This window comes from Stylophora pistillata, chromosome 8 (assembly GCF_964205215.1).
Source record: "Stylophora pistillata chromosome 8, jaStyPist1.2, whole genome shotgun sequence".
Taxonomy (NCBI): Eukaryota; Metazoa; Cnidaria; class Anthozoa; order Scleractinia; family Pocilloporidae; genus Stylophora; species Stylophora pistillata.
This window is the reverse complement of record NC_142526.1, coordinates 12382295-12405425: the sequence shown is the minus strand read 5'-3', so window position 1 is coordinate 12405425 and position 23131 is coordinate 12382295. Positions and strand designations below refer to the sequence as shown.

The window sequence follows — 23131 nt, the reverse complement described above, 5'->3', positions numbered from 1 at the left end:
TGTGAATTGGATATATGTTTATCCTTTCCGAAGGGATGTTAATGAAGAGGAGGAACGGGGAACGGGGAACGGGGAACGGGGAACGGGGAACGGGAAACGGAGAACGGGGAACGGGGAACGGGGAACGGGGAACGGGGAACGGGAAACGGGGAACGGGAAACGGGAAACGGGAAACGGAGAACGGAGAACGGGGAACGGGAAACGGGAAACGGGAAACGGGAAACGGGAAACGGGAAACGGGGAACGGGAAACGAGAAACGGTGAACGGGGAACGGGGAACGGGGAACGGGGAACGGGGAACGGGTGTACAGCGGTAACCCACCTGAGAATTCAAAATGGCGGAGTAAAGGGAACTAAAAGGGTCTGACAACTAGTAGTACGTGCTCTTCGAACACGATCGTTGGAGCAAAAAGCATGGACGGTAACTGTAGGTTTTATTGAACGATTTTACTTTGAAATGTTGAGTGCTTCATAAATTTAGTTTTTGTCTGGCACACATTGCAGGTTGCATAGAAATCAAATCCTCGGAGAGGTGAGTAAGATTTGATTCAGTTATATAAAATGGTGAAATATTCACCCTCTCGGCGGGAGTTATTCTAATTGTATTTTTGTGAGCAGCTGGGAAATTTCTCTGCATGCATGAAGAGATTTGATGGCTCCTTTTTGGTGCAGAAGACACAGGACACGTCACACTAGAAAACCACCTCGTCAACTTATTCTAAGGCATTTATCAAGCTAGCATTTTGCTTCTGTTCACATAATTATTTAAGGTTCTCATGGACCTGAACTTTGATGATGGGCTTGAGGTCGAGGCATTAATATTTTATTAAGAGATTGCCTTAAATACCCTGAGGGTCTGACGAAGGGCTAACGCTCTAAACGTCAGCTTATTTATCAACTCATATCATAAATAGACAAAGGTTTTCTCGCATCACGCAAGCGAAGAATTGAATTGAAGTTTCGAAAAAAAATGGCGGACAATTTGAATCATATTTCTGACGACGAAGAGTTGGAATGGCTGGCAAATATAGATCCACGTTTATTAAATGAATCGAAGGACGAAAAACAGCCAAACGACCCGGAAATTTCTTCATTTATTGAAGAAAATAGAGACAACAACACGACAACGCGCTAATTCCGCTCCGCTTCGCATACTTCTGTCACGCACTCCCCGTAAATAGATATCCGCGAAAAATAACAATTTGGCGTGTTGCAGAATGAATAACTTATTATTCGTTTTGTTGTGTAGTACCGCTGAGTATTTTTAATCGTTGTTTGTATCTTGACTCGCCTTATGGGCTCGTCAAAATACGGCACAACTCGTAAAAATACTCAGCGATACTACACAACAAAACGTCTAATAATATATATTTAATATATACTCCCCCACCAAAGGAGCGCCACGTTTTCTCCAGACACTTACCCCCTTTAACAGTCATATAGCACGTAAATGCTGTGAGGGGATTCACTCCTACAGACTAATAAAAGCTACTAGTAAGCGATTCAGTCGAAAATTTTTCTAAAAAGACCAATTAAATTTAGGTCAGACGGATTCTTTTACCTTAGCTCGTAAAGTTTCTAAAGGGATCTAAAATTTGCCTTTAGATATTTATTCCAAAACTTAACGGTTGTTCTTCTTACAAAGAAAAACTTGTTAGAGTAAAAGGCCCGACCTCGTTAAAGTTCGAAAGAGTTGGGTTTCTGCGAGGTTGAAACTGTTATTTAGATCGTATGGAGTCATTAGGGATAAAGGCGATCGGATTGTGTTTAGTTGCTTGAGGCAGAGTTACAAAGGCGAAATACATAGGAAAGTTTTTTGTGGTTCATGCACTCTGATAACTGTGAGTTATTTACTGGTGTATATACTTCTATAGACTCTATAGACTGTACATAAACGCTCTGGGACTGTTGAGAACGACTCAATAAATCCGCGGTTAAACTCAACGTTTTACTTTATTTTGACTAAGAACAGAACCTCCATGGCGAATACTCGACCTACACAAGGCAAGAACTCGAACTAAGTAAAAGTACTTGACATTTGACCCTGTCACTCGTTTTAAAAAAACCATACATGTAACGCAACGTCACGTTCTCCTGAAAAGGGAAATGAAAGATCATATGTCAGCCTTGTCAGTTAGAAAAGAAGGGATACTCAGTTATATACCAATAGATACCCTTTCCCAATGAGGCTGTCATGGGCTTGTTGTCTTCTCAAGCCAATGTCTGCAGTGTTTTCATTTTCTAAACAACTTTGTATTTTAGCGAACACCAAAAAAGAATAATAACTATATGCAATAATGATAAATAATAAACATAACCTTAATCTAAGAAAATAAAGATTTCTTTTCTTCTTTAAGCCAAACATTTAAGGGATATTTCGTTAGATTGCTACATATCAGTCTTGTAAGCCCCTCTGGCTGATGTTTGCTATTTTTCACAAAATTTCCTGATTATACCTAGAAAATCATGGTGTAAGTCGCAGAAATAGAACTAATGTTTGTAAAACATTAACCTGAGTTTGATAGAAATAATAAACCCGAACTCTTCCAGTGTGGCTGCATTATTATACCTGAATCACATTAGTTGTATATAGTAACTTTAGTCATTCTAACAAATATTGTAAATGTTTTCTCGTTGTTATTGACATGTTTTATTATTTTCAAATGCATGCATCTAAATCGAAGAAACCTTATTAAGGAGAATAGCCAGTTCTTGTGTACCCTATGCCTTTGAGTGACTGGGACGCCCAAATCCTTTTTGATATAGCGTTCCATCCTGCTTGTTTGAGATTCTCAGTACACGAAGTCTACACAAATCGGAAACAACACAAAAAATTCAACATTTTCGTATCGTTTAAGACATCGAAGTACAGGGATGGTGTATCTAACTTTGTTTACGAAGAAAAAGACGAAGAAAATGAACCAATTCTTCTGATTGAAGGCGCTTTTTCTCAACGCTTTAAAGACATTTTATAGCCCTCCTGGCTTAAATACTATCCTAACAGAGATTTCTGGAGTTCTTGAAAATAGTTTATATAACTTCAAAAAGTAGTTTTATAAGCCCACGACTCAACATTGACCGCCGTGTTACTTTTCCCAGTCTCTTGTTTAATTCACTTTTAGCGTTCTGTGTATTCCCGGAGGGGATACCGTAAAGAAAAGTGTTTGGATATAGGGGGATACCTAAAACGCAGGGACATTCTAACAGCGCAAATGGCTGTGGGGGATGGGACAAACTGGGACATAACGAGCTTAAGTTTCCTATTTTAAGTACAAAAAGGGAAAATACGACAATCAGGCGTTTATAAAGAACGTTTGTCGGACAATTGGTGGAAAGCTGTAAGTTATTTATCGGAGCCTACCACACCGTTTTATCAGAGCAGAAAGCACAAGTAAGTTATCACTTTAATTATAATTTTACAATCCAGAATGATGTTGCACGACGCCTCGGAAACATTTTTAATATTTTGGCGTGATAAATTATTGTTTAAGATCTCCTATAAAACTTAGTTTCTACATTTTACGAATTAGTGTAAACTTTGGATCGAATATGTTGGAATTAGTAAGAAGTTTGATAAAATCAATGTGGCCGACGACTGAATAGAAAAATCAAGAAACGATGAACTGTATTTTAATATCAAGCCAACAAGCGAAAATCGAAAACTTCTCAGTGATATTGATATTAGCTGGAACGAGTACCCCATTTGATGATAAAAAAATATTTCTAAGATCAACGCTTCTTCGTTAACGACGTAAATTGCTGGTCGGTTATTTCATCGTTTCGTCTTCGAACTAATGCTCAAACATTGCATTTGTCAAATGTATCTACAAATTTTGATTTAACATGAAAATATTAAAAATTCTGACACTGTTCTGAAATTGGTATAAATAGCATTTACACAACTGTTCACCTTGTATTGTTGTGCCCTTCGAAAGTGGAATATTTCATATATTAGATGCATGAGAAAAATTGTTTTTTTCCCTAAAGCTTTATCCTTGACATTTTTTTGAATCTGAACAACCTCCATGGTGAACACCATTTTAAATGCAAATGTCAACTTAGGATAATACTAAAAGCTTTGACGATTGGGATCTTTTGATTCATGCGATCAGTACTGTCTTAAAAACTGAAACACAAATGAGAAACAAGAATGTTCAACCAGCATTACTCGCCCATGAGAATACGTGTTATCCTTTTGACTAGAAGCCTTCCGGTCCTGAAATTTTTTTATGCGAACCCATCGCAAAACTGATCCCAGATTCCGTGTATTTCATAACAAAATGACGTTAAAATTCGGTAAGGCAGCCTTATAGTTGAACTGAACTGGAGCATTGAGAGCCAACACTGTATTAAAAAAAATAATAAAATAAGGAAGGATATTTATCGGTACACGGGGCATCAACTCCGCTTTCTTGATGCACTGTTTCACATTATGCTCTTAACACGTAAGCTGATGCTCACAAAGAGGGAAGAGTGAATCTTGTTATGATAATTAAAAGTCACTTCCGCCGTTTACTAATAACAATTGGCAAGTTCTATGGATCTCATGTTTTCGAGATCTATGCACGCGGTAAGAAGCAACTTTGTTCTTTGTTCACAGGGAAAGAGGTCTGACGAGGGACCAAATGGGCCTTACTGGACCTCGTAGTCGACTACACAACTTGACCGCAAGAAAACAAAGCCGAATAAAATACTTTTTTTTGTCCTCGCTTTAGAAAGGAGTACCGTCCTTCGTCACTATGAGGCTTTAATGTGAAATTTTCCTATCTCCCGGCCAGGTTTGGAAATATTTCAAGCTGAGTCAGTTGTTTAATGAAAAAGGGGCAACGTTTACTCCGATATCAATAGGTTGGGTTTTATATCAGACATGTGATCTTGTTCCTCAACCTTCGAAGAGCAGTTTGTTAGTAAACATTTCTGTTTGTTGAATAAAGAACAAACTCAGTTATCCAGGACTTTTCACACGGGGATTGCATTGGTTTTGTTTTACTTTGCTTTGTAATTGGTCCAAAACATACGCAGTAGTCTCTCAACCAATCGGATTCAAAACAAAAAGCTAAACGCGATCGAGTCCATTGCGTTTTCCCGCGCTTTAGACAAGTTGATCTCCTCACCGTGAACTCCCATTGGCTCCTCATGATGATTGCGTTCTGATTGGCACTTTTGGATCATGAGAAGACACACAAGGCTGGCAATTGTATGGAGCTTTTTTAGCGTTAGTCGTGGCGTGGCGGGTGTTATCACTTACGATGCTTGCAAGCATAGTTAATATTTATTCATCTATTAACTATGTTGCAAGGGTCATACGTGACAACACCCGCCACGCTACGACTAATGCTAAAAAAGCACTATACAATTTCTTATAATTTTATCATAAGGAACTGTATCAGTGGAGCTCTCCGAGATACTTACAGTGCAAGCTCTGTGTGTCTTCTCATGAGACTAACGATACTCAATCGAAAAGTACTTTTTGTTTACAAATAAGAACACCGTGCCGACACCCAAAAGAAAAATAGAGGATAGTAAAACCCAGGAAATTGGCCTAGTAACAAGGGCAAGGTATTCAAAAGTTTTGAAAATTGTCGAATATGTTAGACCAACTGAAGGATAAAATTAATGCTAGGTTATGGCATTGAAGCCCTGTAGCTCCGCTTGAGGGCTTTGTTTGGTTAGGCCAATATCACGCAAGCATAGATTTGAAAAAATACACTGTTGAGATAACAGGAAATTCTAGTGATCTAATCAGACTATGCGGGTAACTTTTGTCTGATCACCTCCTTTAAACTGAATAAAATAAAAGAGGTAAATATCGACAGTGAAGTCTAGATGGGTAAGTCTTAGATGGGTAATTTTCTGTCTCCGACTGTGTGGGGAAATTTCTCTTGCTGTGAAGAAGGATGTTTTATCGCCATTCGGCATATTCCGATCAATCAGCGTTCATGGGAGAAATCCGTAGCTTTCACTTCAATTTCTAGAAATATCTTATCGACAGGAACTCAGGAAGCAATTTGTAGTGGCGTATTTTTTCCCGAATGCCAGACGTTAGAGAATTTATTAGTCCAGGGTTGCTTTGTTCCATTTCAACGTGCGTCAGAGGCTAAATGGAGTTTCCATAGGAAGTTTGCTTGTTCGTTAACAACCCCCTCATTCCTGGGACTTCCTTTTTGAATAACGATGGGAGATCTTAGCGGGAGTAAAATCTAACAACACTTTTACTGAAGACGTAGGCGAACCATACAGACACATATAAAAAGCCGTCTTTCATCGAGCTGGGTAATGCAATTTATCATCTACTTTATCAGGCTCAGTTTAAGGCTTTCAGTTCAAGAGTGGCTATCAACATCAGCAGAAATTAAACATGATCTAATAGATCTCAGATTTCAAAATAAGTCTATAACCTTCGATAAAGTGTGGTTTGATCCTTAGTAGTAAAAGCAAAGCGTGTAGTCTGATCGCTCGGGTGAGCGTGGTCCATTCTGAAACGTTTAATTTAAGAATTAAGAATTCAAATATTTTTAGTATGCAATTTTGATCCAGTTTAATAATAGTACATCTAGATAGTTTTAACTGAATTCCGTAGACAGTAGGTTCACATCAACCTCTAGCTGCCTTTGATTTAACCTACTATACCAAATAAAGTATGTATGTATGTAGGTAGGTAGGTAGGTAGGTAGGTAGGTAGGTGGGTAGGTAGGTATGTATGTATGCATGTATGTAGGTAGGTAGGTAGGTAGGTATGTATGTATGCATGTAGGTAGGTAGGGAGGTATGTATGTATGCATGTATGTAGGTAGGTAGGTAGGTAGGTATGTATTCATGTATGTAGGTAGGTAGGTAGGTAGGTATGTATTTAGGTAGGTAGGTAGGTAGGTTTGTATGTATGCATGTATGTAGGTAGGTAGGTAGGTAGGTAGGTAGGTATGTATGTATGCATGTATGTAGGTAAAAGGAGGAGAGGAGAGTGACTTATAAACTTCCCTTTTGTTCCCCAAATATCGTGCGGGGGTTGTTATATCGGTAAAACAATAGTGAAACCTAATGTAGAAGAGATTACGGCGAAGATGAGACTACCGAAGGCGAATCTTTGTGATAAGTCATTCAAGTCGATGCGCGCTAGCCTAGCGTGATATTGACAACAATTTTGGTGCAGCCGGAAATGCGTCGGTTTCGCTAGTATAAAACCGGTTTCTTAGTTATGAAATGCGTCATTCATTTTAAATTGCTGTTGTGCTAGAAGTTGCTAAACGACTGTACAATATCAAATTTCAAAATAGAACCCAAAAGCAGGAAAAAAGATTGCGAACATTTCAGCCATGCCAACGAGAAAAAAAACAAACAAACAAAAAAAAAACAAGTAGGGAGCCAAATCATTCATCTTCAGAACAGAATATCAGAAATTGAGCTACAGTCGACATCCATGCATCTGAACCTAGACTCAACAAGGTATTCTTTATCTGATACAAAAAAATAATTGAACAGGTGAAGCCACAAATGGGAAAAGTTCGTCAGAAATTAGCCACAGAAGAATACAGCAGAATCCGGAGACAATACAAAAAATTATCGTAGAGCAATAGTATTCGCGGCAAATGACATTGCTTCTTATACGAGAGAAATTTCTTAGGTTTATGAGTGAAAGTCAACCACTTAGTCAAAAAGCGCATAGGGTATTTCTTCGTAATTGTCTCGCTCCTTGTGCTTGCTCCGTGTTTGCCTCCGCTAGAAGATGTGTGTAAAAACGCGATAAACCTCTTCAAGAGCGATCAGTAATTAGAAAGTGTATGCGAAAGATAAATTATAAAATAAAAAGGTTGCCATTATAAGAGTACTGATTATTCAATCTGAAGGCAATCTCCAACAGAGACAAAAACACAAATCTCATATAAGACATAAGTTCTACTTTCTTCAGGCTTTGAGCTCCAAATTAAACTCCGAGAAAAAGCCTATTAAGCGTGTCACTGATTCTCACCGACACGATATCAAGCCTAACCAGGCATTTTTGATTCTTAAATTATTTTAATCGCCTTACGTCGAGACATTTTTGGTGAAGCAGAGATTCAAGTAACTCTAATGGCTCTTTCTTCTCTCTTTTTAATTAAACATATTTGAATATGCATTATTAACAGCTAAGATTTAGTAAGGGTAAGCTGAGATGGCACTTCTTGACTGCAAAACTGAAATTCATAAAAACCTGATCAAATAAGTTTGTCGTTTTCAGATTGAGTTTTTTCGGTAAAAAGACAAACTCGATGTCTCATAGATCAAGATTAACCCGGTCAGTCTCCTAAATCTCTCTTTCGATACCTTGTTCTCTAGATAATTAACTACCTATGTCAAATGGTGGACCCAAATGATTTAAGAGTATACGGCAAGTCGAAAGGAGCAAATAATCGCCAGAACTTAACAGACACCCGATGGTGCAGAAAACGAAATCATTTCGATAAACTGCTAAAACAGGACAGAAAACATATCGTTCTACTAACCTAATTCTTCCAGTTTGTGCGTTGCTGCAATGGTTTATAAGATCGGAATAAAAAATTTTGAACTCGAAGGCAGACGATTTAATTATTAAAAGAGTGGAAAACTTTGTGAGGATGACGTAGTACGTTATGTACGTCAAGACCTCAATCCATTAATAATTAAATCTCTCTACGTGAACGCAGGCACCGATGGATCGAAAAATTTATCATTGCGCGTTTTCCCTGTACTCAAATAATTCGCGCGCGATTTTTAGACAACCCGCGAAATTCTGCTGCAAAGATTAAAATAGACCCTCGGCTTCTAGTTGGCGATGAGGAACTAAGTACAGTGCAAGCGAAGGACATGGAGTATCTCGGTGAGACATTTGACGTTTGCTATTCAATTTCTTCACATGCGAAAGGTCGTGCGAGGTCCACTACTGAATGGAACTCAGAAAACAGCTCACTATTTATAAAGTTTTTTTCAGCTTTGAGAGAGTGTCGCCATTTTTTCCAGTACCGTCAGTGCACCTCTCCGAATGTTATTCAGCCTTTTCCGTTAAACAGCAAAGAAAGTGGAAAGAGGTTAATTATTGAACTTTTTAACTGACGGAAAAGACTTGAGCCCTTCTTTATTTCCTTTTACAGGTTTCTCTGAACGTTTCAATCTTTCGCTTATATTACTTTGCGAGAGAGAGGTTTTTCCTTAATTTCAACCTTTGAAAGTTTGAGCGGGAAATTGGCGCGCAGCTGGCCAGAATTCAGAATTGATCCCCCCGCGCATGCCTGATGTTTGACCGCTGTGTGAGCTCTATTGCCGGCCGTTGTTAAGGATAAGAGCGCGCCCTCCTCCCCCAAACCAAGAGTTAGAGGCATGGACATTACACTGTTATCACAATCATCAATTTGAGATATCATATGTATTGAAGATGTTAGTTACTCAGCAGGAAATGTCGCTGTCTTCCCGATTCGAGTCGATGGTGTGATGCCTTCAAAACTGAGAAGAAGAGTGAATATTCAGGGACATGTAAATCTCATAAACCTCGCAGCTGCTGTTAAACGTCATCTTGCATGAAACAAGACTTTAAGAAACAAATATTATTATCCAACTGTGCTTCGTATAGTACATGAACCGCCCAAAACGAATACAGATATCTTGTGGTATTTGTACTCAAGAGAGCCGGTTAGACAGGTTTTCTCTCATCGCGCTAGCAACGAAATAGACTGATATGATGAATATATGAAGTTCATATATTTTTGAACTGCGGTTATAGATACGTATGATGCACGATCCTCGCAGTAGAGAGCGCTATTTATGCAATAGCGAAAATCAGACCTGAAAAAATTTGATTACGAATCAACTTAACGGCCTGCTCCCAGTTGGCTTGTTAGCTCAATTGGTAGAGCGCTGCACTAGTATCGCAGAGGTCAATGGTTCGAATCCCGTACAGGCCGAATTTATTCAGGTCTGATTTTCGCTATTGCATAAATAGCGCTCTCTACTGCGAGGATCGTGCATCATACGAAATAGATTGAAGTGACGAAAAAATATGGTGAACAATTTAAATCATTTTTCTGACGACGAAGAGTCGAGATGGCTAGCGAATATTGATCCAAGTTTATCAGAGAAATCGAACGAAGAGAAGCAGTTACCGCGCCAATTCCGTTCCGCGTCGCATACTTCTGCCACGCGCAATATCCGCGAAATTCGCCCGCACTGAAATAGCAATTTGGCATATTGAACAATAGATATTTTATCATACTTTTTGTCATTTAGTATCGCTGAATATTTTACTCATTGTTTTTATTTTAACTCGCCCTGCGGGCTTATCAAAATACGGCACAACTCGTAAAAATAGTCAGCGATACCACACAACAAAATGTCTAATAAGATATGTGTAGTTACGTGTGCAGTGATTAAAACAAGCGAAAGGAAATCATATTCATGGATAAGTACGAACTTCCTTGCCAGTCTTGTAGTCTGCTGCATCTTTGAGTATCGCTCCTAGCAATATGCAAATTTGATCTCGATATCCAGCTGCCTTCACTCAAGAATAACGCAAGTAACACAAGTTTGTAACGCTACACTTAACAACACTTTTACCTCGGACAGTAAAATACTTTAGCTTTTTGTACATTGTTATTGCTTTTACTTCTAGCGCGGGCTCTCATACGCCTTGCCGCCCGAGCGGCAAAGGATCGAAGGAGACGAGCAGACGATGAGCAAATTTTTCGTTCCTATTCTCTTGTCACGCTATAACTCCCTTATTGTTACAATTTAAGTCCACCATAAAATATTTTTCCCTGTGCCACCGTAGAATGTGCTACATCTACCACTGACTCGTTCACGCCAATTTAATTCGAAAAGGCAGCGTAATCAAGGAATGAATAGCTTACAGTGCAGGCGTCTTATTATGGCGGGTTAACGTTAAGACGCGAGCGATCGTTTATTTAACCGGCCATGTTTAATTTGGTGTCAGAGTCGACAGTAGGAGAGAGGGGGGGAAGGGGGCGAGATAACTCTATTTCCCATCCCAGCCTGTCCTTATTTTTGACTGTCACTAACCCTCTTAGTACAGTTCTTTTCTCTCCCCAGTCTTCCGCTGCTATTAAAATCAAAGATGGTGGCCATCAGTTAGCTAAGAAAATACTGAGCACTCGCTCGCCCAAATTACGGCTTCTCTACAGCCAAAGGAATGAAAAGTAATACGGATTACTGATTATGAAACATATCTGGCTCATTTCAGTTCAAAACTAACCCCTCCCATTCGAAATTTCCTCAGAGAGTTATGATAATTTATCTCGTGTTGATAAGAGAATAATGTTTAATTATGAACCAAAGAAAACAAGGAACAAAAGTGGAATATACGTACTGCTGTTGGACAATTTGGATATATCAACAAAGTTGAAATGGTAAATTGGCCACCGTAATAATTACAAAAGCTGACGTTTCGAGCGTTAGCCCTTCGTCGGAGCGAATAGAGGGATTGTGGGTTGTGTGCGCTTTTAAAGGCAGAAAATGGAGCTACGTTATTGGTGGCCAATTTACCATTTCAACTTTGTTGATATATCCAAATTGTTTCGTTACTCCCACCGACGCAGCCCCAAACAGTTTCTTTCGAAACTATCAGCCTTTATTTATTGCTATTGGACAATGCTTTTTTAGCCAATGAAATCGTTACACGTCATTTCAAAAGGAAAAAAAAAAAAGCTTGAGATTCCCATAACATGAATAAAACATCATCTAAATCGGTTGTTGAACAAAAATATTGGCTTATTCTAGTTTTCGTCTGATCCATACACCAGTAAGAGTGGTCCAGTCGACAGAACCTCGAGGTAAACAACAGTCAGAAATAAGGTAGGGAACAGTACAGTAAAAACGATATTTCCGGTGTGCCTTATTATGGAGAGTTCATAAACTGCCTTGGCTATTTTACGCGCTAGACAAGAATATTGCGGTGAAATTAATGAGGTAAAACTGGAAATTATTTCTATTAAATCGATCAATAAAATTTTGTGAAGGATTATCAAATAGATGATACACCTGCTGTTGATAAATAGCCGAACAGGTACATGTACTTCTCGTCGTAGAGGGGAACGGGAAGGAACGCGGAAGAAAATTATTTATCATCAATTATTCTTAGACTAGTGAAATAAAATAACCTACACATCAAGAGGATGAGTATTTTTCCAAGGCAACCCTTAAACCACGGTTCAGATCAAGTTTTCGAGAGAATCTTACGAAACTGAAGATAAAATGGCACCTTCTTTCTCCTGGTTGACAGTTTAGTTTTATTAAGTGGCAGCAAAAACTACGCTCATCAAGAACTTCCGCTTTTCCAAAACCTATGAGAACCACAATCATGTTGTTATAGGCTCAGCGATTCATAAAACGTTTCTTTATTAGACGAAAGCAAAGGCAAGGATGCTGCCACGCTCTAAGTTATATTTAATTGGTGAGTTCGGACATAGATAGTTTCGAACTTCTCAGTGCGAAAGGTCCAATGGTATCCGTCTGATATATTGAACCCAATCTTTGATTCTCCAGGTCTTGTGGGGAATATGCAGAACAAGCACGAACTGAAATATGGTACGGTAGGCAACTGCCTTGACCGAGAGATTAGAAACTTATCATAAACTATTGATATCAATTGAAAACGAGTCAGGTTACTCCAAACCCTTACGGGTCAACTTTTTCCGATATCTTCGTTTTCTTCGATCAAAGTAATGGACAGGTCCTCTTATCTACGTGGTACATTGTTTGAGCCATCACTCACCAGGGCAATAGGCCATTAATTTTCGAAGTATTAAAATTCTAACATGGCTCAGAGGCTTGGGAGAAAAAAACAAAAATAACTAATTATTCATCCCTCCTGGCCTTGGAGTGAAGCTTGAATTTAGATATATTGAAAATGGCCTAGTCTGTGTAGTTCGAGTCAACGCTTTGTGGCCTCGTGGTCTTTGCACCGACCAAGAGAAAATAATGGCACTTCATTTCCTCTTACATAGATACAGTGATAAACACCTGTTGCTTCAAACTACAATGATTTCAAAGTCGGAATTTGGGCGGTGGTGAAAGGATGATACCAGGATTGTATGTACAAAAATTTCAAAAAAATGTATCCAAGAAAGAGATTATAAAAAGAGTATAACTTTTTAGTAAAATTTTTCCAATGATTGTAGAGATACACGCGCTCTTACTAGTCGAGGATTGCGTCATTTGTTGCCATAATCACCTCGTTTGTCAATTTTACGCTGGAAGTAAAAACGTGATAAAGGAAAATTCAATTCCAAAGGGTGTAAAATTTGGCGAAATGCTTTTCATAAGAAAGACAAGAAAGATATTAAGTTTTTGTTGACAGAATTAATGAACATTGATGATGTCTAAAACAAACATACGAACAGGCCATATTCTACTGGCGCTTTTGATATTGTAAGTTATTTACAAACAGTAAATATACGTATGATGCACGATCCTCGCAGTAGAGAGCGCTATTTATGCAATAGCGAAAATCAGACCTGAAAAAAATCAGGCCTGTACGGGATTCGAACCACTGACCTCTGCGATAATAGCGCAGCGCTATACCAATTGAGCTAACAAGCCAACTAGGAGCAGGCCGTTAAGTTGATTCGTAATAAACCCGTGATGATAAATCGGATACAATGAATATATATGAGTTCATATATTTTGAATTGCGGTATTAGATACGTATGATGCACGATCCTCGCAGTAGAGAGCGCTGTTTATGCAATAGCGAAAATCAGACCTGAAAAAAAAAAAAAAATCAGGCCTGTACGGGATTCGAACCACTGACCTCTGCGATACTAGTGCAGCGCTCTACCAATTGAGCTAACAAGCCAACTGCGAGCAGGCCGTTAAGTTGATTCATGATTTTTTTCAGGTCTAATTTTCGATTTTGCATAAATAGCGCTCTCTACTGCGAGGATCGTGCATCATACGTATCTATAACCACAGTTCAAAAGATATGAACTTCATATATTCATCATATCTGATTTATCATCACGGGTTTATTGCGAATCAACTTAACGGCCTGCTCCCAGTTGGCTTGTTAGCTCAATTGGTAGAGCGCTGCACTAGTATTGCAGAGGTCAGTGGTTCAAATCCCGTACAGGCCTGATTTTTTTCAGGTCTGATTTTCGTTATTCGCCAGATCACCTAGTGATCTGGCGAATTACATCAATTCGGCGTTCCTGACTCCAATGCAGAGTTTTGAACCTCTTACCCATAATCCTTTTGATCCACCACAAACCAACAACGAAAGTCATGCCGTAAATACGATATCGGAGTTGTCAACCTTTATGAAACTGTCTGCACTCAACCCCTCCAAAGCACAAGGGCCAGACGGCATCCCGGTATGGTTATTAAAAGAAAACGCTGATCTCTTGGCGGGACCAGTCTCTGGGATCCTTAACTCCTCGTTCCACGATTCTTGCCTTCCACCTTCCTGGAAAGAGGCTGATGTAGTCCCGGTCCCAAAACAAAGGCCCATTAATGATATTAACGAGCACCACCGTCCCATTTCTCTCACGCCTATCTTGTCCAAACTCGCTGAAGACCACATTGTTGAGAAATGCGTTAAACCAGCCGTGTTACAAAGTATCGACCCTCGCCAATTCGGATCTATTCCCAAATCGTCTACCACACATGCTCTGGTCAACATGACGCATAATTGGCTTGTTAACACCGAAGGAAATGGTGCCACGGCAAGAGTAGCTCTACTTGGCTTCCGTAAGGCTTTTGACCTTATCGACCATAGTGTTCTCGTTCAAAAACCAGCAAAATATGATATTCCGAGTCAAACCAAAAGCTGGATTGTTGACTTTTTGATGGACCGGAAACAAAGAGTTAAACTTGCTCAAGATTGTCACTCTGAATGGCGCTCTGTACCATCCGGCGTCCCCCAGGAAACAAAATTAGGTCCCTGGTTATTTCTCATCATGATTAACGATTTGGACACCCCAGCTGACTTGTGGAAATACGTGGACGACACACCTTGTTCCGAAATAGTTACTAAGGGTAGTGAGAGCAAACTCCAAGAAGCTGCGGATGACCTTTCAAAACAAGCGAGTATCGATGGATTCTAACTGAATGAGGTCAAGTGCAAAGAACTACGAATTGGATTCTCTAACAGCAAATACGATTTTGAACCCCTAGCCCTAAATGGCAAACCCCTTGAATTAGTCACCAGTGCCAAATTGCTAGGCGTGACCATTAGCCACGATTTAAAGTGGAACATGCACACCTCTGAACTAAGTAGAAAATGTTCCTCTCGTCTCTACTTTTTGAGACAACTCAAGAGATCCGGAGTTGCACCAAGCGAACTTGTGCAATTCTATGTGACATGTATTAGGCCCGTCTTGGAATACGCAAGTCCTGTATTCCACCGTTCTCTACCAAACTACATCAGCGAAGATTTGGAACGGATCCAAAGAGGAGCACTCAGAATCATCTATCCTGTAGCACTAGAAACAGCTGGCCTACCGAAACTTCACGAGAGGAGGGAAAAATTTCAACCTATCTGTTTGATGAGATAATTTGGATATATCAACTAAGTTAAAATGGTAAATTGGCCACCGTAACGATTACAAAAGCTGACGTTTCGAGCGCTTGCCCTTCGTCGGAGCGAATGACGAAGGGCTAACGCTCGAAACGTCAGCTTTTGTAATCGTTACGGTGGCCAATTTACCATTTCAACTTTGTTTATATATCCAAATTATTTCGTTACTCCCACCGACGCAGCCCCAAACAGTTTCTTTCGAAACTATTAGCCTTTATTTATCTTTTTGATGAGATAGTCCGTAACCCCACCCATAGACTCCACAGCCTCCTCTCCCAAAGGAAGAGTTGTAGATACGCACTGAGGCGCAAAAGTGATTTCACTCTCCCCATATGCAAAACCGAGCGCTTGAAGAACAGTTTTATTTTTAGCCATATTTATAAGATGTAGATAATTTTCCTTCTTTCTTAACGACGAAGTTGTAATATTTTATACCTCCTTTTTTTATCATCTGTATTTGTAAATATTCCGTAATTCAGCCTATGGCTGCAAGGTGTTTATGATAAAGTATTTATCTATCTATTGCCTAAATAGCGCTCTCTAATGCGAGAATCATGCATCATACGTAATATGAATTATTGAACAGTAATATTGCTTCAATCTACTGATTTCCGAAAACTCCCCTTGGGTGAACATTTGGCAACAAACTATGAACCAGTACCTATAATAGATAAAAAATTCCCCTCTCCTTGCAGTTAAAGGCAAATACATTACCTACTTAGAGTTCATAAAAGCCTTGAAAGTCCGTGAAGATGCTTGAATGTAAAAATAAAAAATTCAATGCCTTAACAGTACTTGAATTTGAGGACTGATGGCTTGATTTTTGCAATGCTCTTTCTTTAGCGATTTTCAAGTTGAAAATTACAGTACTTACATGGAAAAGCTGAGAAATAATATTAAATAGTTTTAAAATTGCTTCAGCAAACCTTTCCAAAAGTGGTCCTTCAATTTTCTAACATTTGGCTGACAAAGTCATTGAAAAGTCCTTGAATTTCAACCTCTGGCATCTGTAGGAACCTACGCCTACAGGCCTAAGAACTGTAAATATTCCATGTGACTTTGAAGTGAGGATAAACGAAGTAACAGAGGAAATATTCATATTAGATGCAGTGAACTGCTGCAAATAGCCTATGCCTTTAATTAATGTTGCGTGCGACATTTAACAGGTAGGTTCCATGTTTCAGCACGTCATTTCAGGAATTTTGTTGCTACTCCCCGCCAATAAGGGAGCAGTTTTCATCGCCTAAACTTTTAGCTCAGTTGACTAATAAGACAGCAAAATGTTGCTCAATAATTGCTTATCTGTGTCAACTACTGAAAAATTGGTCAATCTCACTTACAGGCCTTTAAGTCACTTAGTTGAGGAACAGAACCCACGAACGAAGGTCTTCAATGGTGAGGGGTAAGATAAACGATAAATTATGATTTTGTTGTTCTGACTCGAAAAAGATGAATGAAAATTTTTTGTTGTAATTTTTTTTCCGATGGTTTTTCTCGTGCGCGCTAGTCTATCGCGTCCTATTTAAGCTAAACAAACTTTTCGAATTTTTAATCAGTGGTCACATGATAAAATACTTATTGAATGAGTTGGGTTAGCCAAATTATAACGGATAATCATATGCACTGGGAAGGCCTGATGGGAAAATACTTGACTCTCGTTCATGACGCACGGACCTCTCTGTACTCGGTTTGTACGCCCTGACCTCGAGCCAAATATTTTCCTTGTGCATATGATTATCCGGTTGTAAACAGTGCTGGTAAACGTTGCCAAAGCGTAATTTTAAGCTAAAGCGTTTATTTAGGCCAAAACGGGTGGAACAATCCAGACTAATAAGGTATGGCTGGGTCTACCTTGGCAAGTAGATGTTAGTTTCCATACAAACTATCATAAAGGAACATTCCGTTGGCTGAGGGGCAATTAGTGGGAATCCTCAGAGTACTTCGCTGCGCTACAAAGTAAGAGTGGCAAAAACTTCTTTATAGCCTTTCAAATGTCACACGAGTGTAACGCTTCCTTGCAGCCGAAGCTTATGCTCGTTTCATTACGATGAAACGTGTAAGAGTATCGCTTCCGACCTCCCGTCAGTGTGTGCGACTTTTCAAATTTCTCGCTCGATAAACTAGTCTGCAGAGAAGACGTAATTTATCTCCGTTTTAGCGGGTAAGGGGTAGCATGAGGCAAGCGGGAGGGGCGAGACAGGTGCTATCAAAAAGCACGAATGAAATAACGGGTTAAACACCATTCTTCTTCTTGTTCTGCTCGCCTTCTTCTGCACTAAAACTAAGCTCTGTTCACTGAGGTGAGCTTGGGGACACACTTGTAATCTGTGTTGTGTTTGCACAAATCTACGCCCAAGTGAAAAGTTTTATTCATCAGACAAAGCGCTTACTAAGTGGTGGAATAGGTTCAGATTAACCAATTTTGATGAGGTTTATCTGAAAGACGCGGAAACATTAGAACGTCCCACTACTTACAAACATTAGTGGAATGACCTGAACTCTGAAAAATCGTGCTAATTGTCATTGAGTAATTGCACAACGCTTGATAAAGAAATGTCGTTTGTTTTTTTTGGCATGTTTTTTTTTTCATGAACCAAAGCCAAAAATGTCAGTCTTGTGAAAACATAGCGCTCTATTATGTTAAGGTTGCTAAATACCTGTTCGGACATGTACCGCTTTAAAGATTACGAGTCACGGTAGAGCGATTAGAGGAAAGTTTAGTGAACGCCAGTTTTAACAAGTATGGCTTATCAGTTCAATTAAATTTGAAACAATTGGAAGTTTGGAGAGACTTTTCTTCTTGTGTACATCATCAGCATGGATTGTCAATTACTCCAAATCTGAGGCCAGGAAATCCTTTCCTAAAGCATTCAGGTAGTTCCAGTTTCTATGCTGGCCGGCATTCAATTATTTTTTTTGTTATCCACGCCATTTGAGTTATCGTCGACCTCAAAAGAATTATCATTAGCATCTTTTCATCAAATCAGTAAACCAGCTAAATCCATCATATCACAACATCTATCTTTCCCATTATGCCTCCTGAGATGTAGGACAGCAACGAAAGCTCTACACTCTCGTCTGTCTTGGGCCAGTCTCTAGATTGAGTGCCAGGTAAGGTTGGGGCTCTTCAACATGAACTTCGCGAAATTCTGCAATTGTGCAAACAAAGTTCAATCGACTTTATAATCCGGCTTGAAAAATGTTAGTCTAACCTAGATCAGTTCGATGAGTAACGTACAAATTCATTTTTACGAGTAAGATCATGTCGCCGATGAACAAAATAAACAGTTTCTTGCGTTTTGATCGGGGAGAAGAAGTGTTGTATCTAAGGTCACTCTAGACCTTCGCGGGCGCGTTACGCTCTTCCGTTGATTTCATGGGATATATATTTCAAACGTGATTCTGTACAATGTCAATCACCAAATATCAGTCGACCTTTCAAAGTGTGTGGGTATTTTCCCGTCTTCCTGAGTATTTTCTTTTGATATAATTTTCAAGTTCAAGTGGCAAGAAATTTGCAAACATGTGTTCCTGGGCTGCCGGAAGAGAAGAACTGGCAACACACTTCATTGTTCATTGTTCATTGTTCTGTTAATGATCGGATCGAATTTCACCTGAAGAAAAGCATCCTGCTGATTGTTTTGAGAAGCATTTCACAACATCTTGTGAACTCCTGGCTTATATCCTATATTTTTGGCCGCCACTCAATGACAAAGTCTGCAGTTACCAAACCAGTGTTTTGCTACTTTCTTGCGAAAATCCCTTAGCAGTTTACTTTAATTTCAGCGGAAAAAAATTAAGATTCTGCAAAAGGAGCCCTTAGAACGTTTGGAGTAACTTTCACTTTAATGACTGCTTTCAGAAAACTAGAAGCAGACTGCTCTGTACCCTTTGGATCTCTATCTTCTCTTGTTTAAGAAGATTTTGACCTGAAGCTTTCCACTGACACAAGTTAAAACTGTTCAATAACGAACTTTGAGTGTCCAGGGAAATTTAATAATTTTAAAAATCTGTCCTGGTTACGTGATCAAATGAAAAATACTTTCTGACCTTCAGTTAAAAAGTCGGTTCATCCTTTGCATTTAAGTTTTAACTCGATGCTTAAAAGTATAGCGCTCTGGCTCGGTTTCAAAAGAAAGTATTGAAATAAAACCTTTTATTTAACACTACTGAGATTAAAGCTTAATAGCTTCAGGAGTTGTGTTAGCCTAAAACAGATATTAATTACAAAGTTAATACTTTAAAACCTACATATGTGTACAGTCGTAAGACTTCTTAGATTCTAACTGACTAATTAATAACCAATAACGTCATAGGAAAATAGCATCTCGTTATAATAAACCAAGCGTAGGCGTAATTCCAACTTGTTTGTTGTGTGTCTAATGTGTAATCGCTTCTTTACATGTAGGTAATATGAGAATCACTAATTTAATCAATCAACTTTCACTGTACAAACAAAACGAAATATCTGGTTTCAAAGGTGAAGAAATTCTTGTTCTCGCGTGGGAGCGTCTCTATGTTTCCGACACTGTCTTGTAAATGCTTTAACTTCAGCTTACTTGCGAAGTTAGTTTTGTTCCGCGTAGGAAGTAATGCCGACGAAGTGATCCCCCACAAATCGTATAATTTGATTGTTATTTATTGACGATATTGCAATTATTCGATCTGAAAAAAGGACAATACAAAACCGTTTGTATCTATGTATGACTAAATTCTCATATAATGATTTGACTCCAAAATAGCTCTAAACATAATTTAACAATCATATTTTACTTACTTCTGTGGCGGGCCGTTGGCTACAGGTTAGCTTAAGGCTTGTTTAATTTCGGGTCAGCAACTTATACTAGACCTTTCCTTTTGAAAATCATTTACTGACTGAAATGAGATGTAAAGTACAAAGCTTAAATGCTAATCAATGTTCTACATCACGTGATTCTCATACACTTTTAGCGAAACAAATTTCGATTACCTTGGAAATCATTCGAAAGTCAAAAATTGACCTTGTTCCTCTCGGTGACTGCGCTGAAATCAAATGATCAGATCGAACTGAAATAACTTGAATAGTTTAAGTGCTGAAAGTTAAGTACTATATAATCAATAGCGCTTTATACTAATGACGTCATGAAATTTTAGAGCCCCCGCTTGACTCAGACAAACAAACTCCACTTCTTTGAGAGTTACAAGGGAAATGGCGAGTAGTTCGCTTATTCCCTTACAGTTCTGACCGAAGAGGACGGCGTTCCTGGCTCCAAATTTGAAAGAGAACCGGAAGAATACACTGTAGACCAGCTAAAACGGTGGTTAAAATGTAGGGGCTTAAAATTAAGCGGTAAACGAGAAGAACTTGTACAGACTGTGTGAGATGCGAGAATTGTCACACCCTTGATCCGGCAATCGATCATGGAAAATGGTTTGCTGACAAAGTTTTTCAAGAAAATTCTGATGTAAACAATGTAAAAAGGGGGTTGACAGGCCTACACGACTCCCCAGCGCGTGTTTAGAATAACCTATTCAAAGTTTGGCTCTCACGAGGATGTTTTTGAGCGATCGCCCTCTTTTGTAAGATACGAGCGGCGGATTTTTGTATATTTCGCTCAATACTGATTGTGTTTCTATTAAATGCCAGTTCATGTAGTTTATGTAGTTTATGTAGTTAATGTTCAGGCAGTTGTCATTGAATAATTTCTGTTTCTTTGACGCTGAATTTTCTCTTTCTTTCGGTGCTTTCCTCTAAGGAGCATGTGCTCAACTTACTTGCGCTGGTCTTAGATTTGCCTTTAGTGGATCGGGAAATTCGGCTGTTGGACCTTTTCCGCCGGGCCAGTGAAGAGCACAAATATAACTTAAGTGTTTCTTGTTATGTTTTTCTCCGTAAAAAACTCATGCGAACAAGCCACCAGCCAACGCTTGCACTTTGCCATGTCTCGCGAAGGTTTTGGGAAAGGAATGAATACTTTCTTCCCTAATTCCTTTCACTCTTTGAGTGATTTTGGCCATTTATCTGCATATCTTGAGTCTGTCTTACACTCACCCCAACAACAGTGTTTGGCACCAACCATGCCCCTTCCTTTCAGAACGCCAAGTCATTTTTTGACGAAATATTCCGTCGTTTTGTTTTAATTTTACAGCTCTCGCTCGTACATTTCCTTTAATTAAGCTGGTCGCAATGTTTGTCTGAGTCTGTGCGGGGGGGTCTCACAGGTTATCACGTAACAAAATCTATTTTTAGTAATAGTATAAAGCGCTATTTCGATTAAGCAACTTTCCGACTCAAATCAGTGACTTCGTTATATTAGGAAAGCTGCGTGACATCCCAGATTGCTGATGCTATGAAAACTGTAGAAGGTGTCACGGGTGGTGCAGGGAATCCTGCAAACTGATCCCGATTCTCTCTCCTCCCCACCGAGAGCAACATATGAATGCTCTCTATAACGGGAAAATCAAAACGTTTGGTCCAGCTACATATTTTAACTTTGCACAGAAGATTTCATGCAACTGACCCAGTTGCTCACCAGGGACCAAATATGGATGAAATAAGATATTATATTGAGCAATCCTAATCCCAGTAAATTCCCAGAGATTTTCATGTCCATGCATCGTTTCGATGTGGTCGTAATTTATCTACTTTCCCGTTCTGAAGTAATCAAGAGAACGTCTCTCTGCCGATTTCGTTTAAAAGGTATGCCTAGCAATGTTTAAACTGAGTATTAGAGATGGATATTCCATCCTCTGTTCTTCTAAGGAAAGCTGGAGCGACAGACGAATGAGCGATTGCAGCGAGCGATTAGACCTGGACGACAGTATGCCTCGACACAAAATGCTGGCCGCACGTTCAGAGATTTTTGCCTCTTGAAAAAAGTCTCAAATATTTTTTACCTTGACTTACATTATCAGTAAACTAGATGAGAGTTTTCAACTAAAACCGCACCAAACGTAGATAGCGATCGAATGACTTGCAGACGCTAAGGTTTTCGGAGGTGCAAATAAGGCGCAGTGAGTCGAAACCATGTCACCACAGGCATTCCAGGCTCACTTCTTAAAACCGAAGGATTATTTCACGAAAGCGTCACGCGTTGTGTGACGCGCTGTTTAGTTACGCCTGCAACCGTTGAGAATTTGAATGCGTCCTAAGGAATAGTATGGGGAACGGAATGTGGTCCATTTAAAACACTAAATATTCCGAAATATGAACATTTTACAAGTAAGACTGATAAAACTTACTCACTCTGTGGGTCCGATGTGGTTTTTGGCGATTTCTGCTGTTTTGGGCTTGCTTTGCCATCATTGCTTTTCCTGTTATCAGACGAAAAACAGTGATGGCAAAGCAAGCCTAAAACATCTTACTCTTCCTTATAACACATTTAAATTCTCAATGGTTGCTGGCGTGATTTAATACCATGTCACACAACACGTGACGCTTTTATGAGATATCCTCCGCTTTTCCTCGAGACGTGAGCTTGGGACCTCTGTGATGTCACTCAATGAATAATCGCGAGTCGTGAGAAATACAAAGCCAAAAAGACTAACACCCCCTCCCCTTTGCTTTTCTGGTTAACAAATCATCCATCACTTGTTTTTTTTTAACTTTTAACATTT

General features: G+C 39.3%; 2 long non-coding RNA genes and 1 other non-coding gene across 3 annotated transcripts; all 3 read right to left on the bottom strand.

The window, feature by feature from the left end:
• Window positions 1–1934: 1934 nt before the first annotated feature.
• Window positions 1935–8685, bottom strand: LOC111330753 (uncharacterized). The gene is made up of 3 exons (XR_002694844.2): window positions 8481–8685; window positions 2689–2806; window positions 1935–2094 (listed from the first exon to the last, which is right to left on the bottom strand). It is a non-coding gene; the product is annotated as an uncharacterized LOC111330753 (long non-coding RNA).
• Window positions 8686–13487: 4802 nt separating this feature from the next.
• On the bottom strand, window positions 13488–13560 carry Trnan-auu (transfer RNA asparagine (anticodon AUU)). The gene has a single exon. It is a non-coding gene; the product is annotated as a tRNA-Asn (tRNA).
• Window positions 13561–19674: 6114 nt separating this feature from the next.
• LOC148725015 (uncharacterized) lies at window positions 19675–22628 on the bottom strand. The gene is made up of 2 exons (XR_015991204.1): window positions 21567–22628; window positions 19675–20557 (listed from the first exon to the last, which is right to left on the bottom strand). It is a non-coding gene; the product is annotated as an uncharacterized LOC148725015 (long non-coding RNA).
• Window positions 22629–23131: the final 503 nt, after the last annotated feature.